The sequence below is a fragment of the Carlito syrichta genome, unplaced genomic scaffold, assembly GCF_000164805.1.
Source record: "Carlito syrichta isolate Samal-C Ts95f unplaced genomic scaffold, Tarsius_syrichta-2.0.1 Scaffold315995, whole genome shotgun sequence".
Classification (NCBI taxonomy): Eukaryota; Metazoa; Chordata; class Mammalia; order Primates; family Tarsiidae; genus Carlito; species Carlito syrichta.
In genome coordinates, this window is record NW_007260091.1 from 318,127 (window position 1) to 322,882 (window position 4,756).

The following is a 4,756-nucleotide window of genomic DNA, read 5'->3' on the forward strand; positions in this document are numbered from 1 at the left end:
AAGGCCTGCCCTGGCCCTTTAACCCCAAGCTGATGGTGAGCAGGGCCGGAAGCTCACAGGAGATCATTATTCAGGCTCTGGCAGTTCTGAGGTGGAGATGCCGGCACATTTACAAGGAATAAAAGGGGAGGCAGTGACATGGGAAATCTTTCTCTTTTCTAGATCAGGTTTAACTGTCCATCACCAAAGAGCTAACCAAGTGTGGTCCAGCAAGCCTGGAAGATAAAAATTCAAACATCTCACTTATGATGCTCATTCCCTAGCAATATTTTTTGAATACTCAAGACACATGACAGAATTTTAGATGCTGGGGATTTATTTTAATTTAAACAAAGTCTTTGTATTCATGCAACTCTAAATTTAGAAGTGGGGGAGGGAAGGCAAACAAGAAAGGCAAATACGTGTTAATTTATAATACAGATAAACAAACAGATTGATAAGAACGAATGTGTTAAAATTCAGACTGCATAAACTCATCAATCTATTTATGTACTGCCTTGTTCTAGGAGAGAACTTAAGATGAGGAAATGCTTAAAAAGATGCCAGCATTCGAGTTGAAGGAACAGGAGATGAAGAAGGGGACTTAGGTACTGGTGTAGAGTTCAAGCAATGTCCCTTCATCACTGTGAGCCAGTTTTCTCATCTCTAAAGCAGGGGATAGAACGATGGCCCATCATTGCACTAGGTGCAGCATTGGAAAGCAAATCTCCAGAGTTTACTCCTCTTACTTCACAGAAACTTTATATCCTTTGAGTAGTTACCTTCTGTTTCTCTGTGCCCTTGAGCCCCTGCCAGCCACCATTCCACTCTGATTTTATTTATCTGGCTATTTTAGGTGTATTTGTCTTTCTGTGATTGGCTTATTTCACTTAGCATAAAATCTTCCAGGATCATCAATGTTGTCACATATTCCAGAATTTCCTTTATTTTAAATCTGGATAGTATTCCATCATATGTACATACCATGTTTTCTTTAGCCAATCATCTGTCCATGGACATGTCTCAACACTTTTTTGATTTCACATTCAACTCATTTCCTAAAGGGTACTTCTCAGCCCTGCGGTGACTTTCAATCTACAAATACATGCCTCCCTATGTACTTATATCACAAACAACTAATTTGTTCTGCAGTTTTTTGGTGCCTGAAAAATGGCTCCAACCTCAGGTCACTTTATCAAATGCCACTGCCTCCAACCCCCTGACCATTCCAGTGTGGCAGTCCACAGCAGGATACTTCTGGAAGAGCTGCCGCTGGGGACCTGTGGCATTTCCCAGCAGACCGGCTCTCCCACAGAACCGGCCCACCTTAGGAGATCAGAGCTGGCTTCTTTAATAAATGTCATGGCTGCCAGTTGAAGAGTAAAAGAAAGAAAGCATTGGGATAACTTAGTGAGAAGCACACGTGTTTGGAAGAGTGAAGGGAGATCCTGACCAATTAGGAAAAATGTGAACTAGGAGAGGATTTGAAGGATTTGGAATTTGTTTATTACTTCCACCCACAACTCTACTTCTTGACAGTGGCATTTCTGATTCATATAGCAGGGTGGTATACCCAGCTTTAAAATAACAACTAAATATGGCTACAGTGCAAAATATTATACTATACCCTGACTGGAAGCAGAACAGTTATAATACCCACGGTAGTTCTCCACAAGTTCCTTAACTGCACTGTACATTATTACCTCAGATACCACAGCAGGTCTTCACTCCAAACCACCTAAGTATGTAGATTTTTAAACACCACTTAAACGATCTTCTCCCAAAAGAATTAAATTACCATTTATAGCCTATTCCTCTATTAAAAATTAATGAATTTACTAGCTCCTAGGATGGAGGCCTTCATTTGTTTTATAATGAAAAAAGCTTTGCTCTGCAATTCTCCAAGGCTGTGATTGTTTTTATTCTTCAGTTCTTCTCATTAAAAATAAATACCTCCATTCTCTAAGATACACCTGCAAAGCACTTAAAACACCCATTTGAACAATAGGAAACCTATTTTAGTCTCCTAGCTAGAGAATCTACTGTTTAAAGTACTTCTGCAGTGGGAAAAGCACTTTTTTTCAGTACCCAGGCACCATTCTGGGTGGTGAAGGACCAAAATTGAAGGTTTGCAACTAATCACTATTTACAGAGCAAGCTCAAAGGGCAAATTCTTAATGCTGCAGGTCTGAGCTGTAATCAGAATTCTTCACATATTGTCTTTTGCTCAGGAGGGAATAACGAGTCAACTTGAAGTCACAGTTTGATTCATCATCTACGTCAGGCTACACCCCTAGCGCAGCCTGAACCACAGAAGTGGCTTTCTCTAACAGATGTCATGAGTCATAATAGCAAAAGGCAAATGAACTCTTAGTGTATGATCTAAAGATGGCCAGCAACAGCTGGAGCTTCCCCCTCTCCCCATTCTGTCACTATGGTAAAATGCTCATGGCCATGCCCTAAGTGTGTTATGTATTATTAAAACAAGCAAAATGGGAGGCTTCTCTAAGTGAACTAATTATCAGAGATTACTGAAAATTTAAGTGTGGTCATTCAGGAAAACAGTTACACTAAAAATACATTATGTATTTGACTAATACAATCCATTCCATTCAGTTACTATTTGCTGATCACACAAAGGACTGAATGAACAAGCGAAGTAAGTTGGAGTAGCTCCCCCCATGTATATAAGAAGATTCTCAAAGCTATTTCTAGCATCTCAGCGCTCCTATCCATTACTTGCTGCTAGATTACCCAGGCTTCTGCAACACGAAATTTGGAATAATCAGAAACCTTGGACTGATCCTGTCACTGGCATTGATTACCTAGAAATCGATAAATGTCTTGAAACCTGAATTTTTCCAGTCCACAGACAATGCATAGTTCATCTCTGCTACAGATTGACTGCTGGATGACAAAGCATCCCTGGGAATGTGGATCCCCACTGCCAAAAATGGGGAGAGCTGGGAACTGTCTCAGATTGAAAGCCTCGGGCCACCAGACAAGGGAAGGCAGTCAGTCTCCAAGGAGAGGGGTAGTCATGATGTCGTTAAGCGGCAGTTTTTGCCAACACTCTCATCTTTGGGAAGAGTGTAAGCATTGGTGTTCAAGGCTGCTGCCAAGCTGTGTACTCACTTCCCACCATCCCACATTCCACCACACCCCACAACCTCAAGGAGGGGCAGGAGCAACGTAGAACAACCTAGGAAACAAAACATATGAAGTCCTCCGATTTCTACCCTCTCCTGCCTCAATCCAAATCATGTAGACAATACTTAAGTGACTAAAGAGACTTTTTCTCAAGGTTGGCACCAAATTCAAAATATAGGAATGCCTCATCTTAGGAGACAAAACAGAGAATGTTAACAAAAGAACCAGACATAAGATCCTTCTGCCAAGATGATTGTTTTTCCCTAGGCATGAAGGGAATAATTTTAAATCTGACTGAGAGTATTTCACAGAAACAGAGGAGACCTAAATGTCTGGTCCCAGATGTCACACAGATGATCAAACAGTCACGTGAGTCTCTCCTTAAATGAGCTGCGCCGGAGCTGCAGAAATGGGCGCTCCTCTAGCAGAATGTGCTCAGAACTCAGCAATCTGCAACGTCCATCATTGCCCCAGCAACCTGACACTTTTCCATTCCTGCACACCTAAAACTTGCGCAGATTATTCCATTTTCTTCCACATAGAAAGTCCAACCATTTGGCAAAATTAATAATAATACGACATCTATAGACAATAGCTTGTAGTAAAGACTGAATATGCCTACAAGTGTATATTCAACTAACAAACAAACGGGCTAGGTATGTTTTCAGAAGCTGTCATCCTAGCGGTGCACATGCAACTCATGTGCAGAGTCTGCATAGCTAGCTCAGATACTCTGCACTCTTTCATTCCTCCCAATTAGAAATGGAAGACAACGGTCTTCTGTCTTCTGCATGCAGCCTCAGCTTTTCTTAACACTCCCTAGCTCGTGTCCCAGAGACACTCGCTGATTTGATGACAGCCCACCCCCACTCCCATGCTTCTGCTCACCCCCTATTCCCACTGCATAAAGGAACCAGGAAAATAATGCCTATAATGTCATTTTCCTAATAAAAAATTCTATCACCCACAAGCTATGAGCATCTAACTGCAATCTAGATGAAAACTCCTGTTTCTGATTTTCCTGAGGTAATAGCATCTTTGGCTATATTTCAGCAATGTAATTTTACCCAGAAGATATGTATAGAGGATCTTCCAAGAGCCAGCACTGCACTTGACTCTGGGAAACACAGAAGCACAAGCCAGTCCAAGCCCATGGAGAAGATTGACCAGCCAGCATTCCCAGGATACGATGTGAGGCACAAGGCAAGAAGCATGTGTGAAGAGCCTGGGGGAGCAATCACGTCTGCCTAGTACTCAGCACTTGCAAAGTGCGTCTGAACAAGCCAACACAAGGTTCTCAAATACAGTGTCTCCAAGAATGACAAGAGCCCTAGGGTGAGAGGAGCTTGGATCAAGAGCCTTGGACACCTTCACACCCTTATTCTACCAGGTCCTATGTTCCAGGAAAGAGTATCTAGGCTCTAATCTCCCATTACATGGCAATCCCCTTCTTATCCCTTATCTTTTTTTTTTAACCCTAAAACCTGAGAAATGGCGTCTGAAAGGTTGGAACAAAGAGTAGTAAGCAGTAACAGCATTTGCTCTTCATTGCCTCCTTTGTAAAATTGATAATGGACTTCAAGCTTGTTTTCCAACATAATTTCTGTTTTTCTCCTGTTGTGAAGCC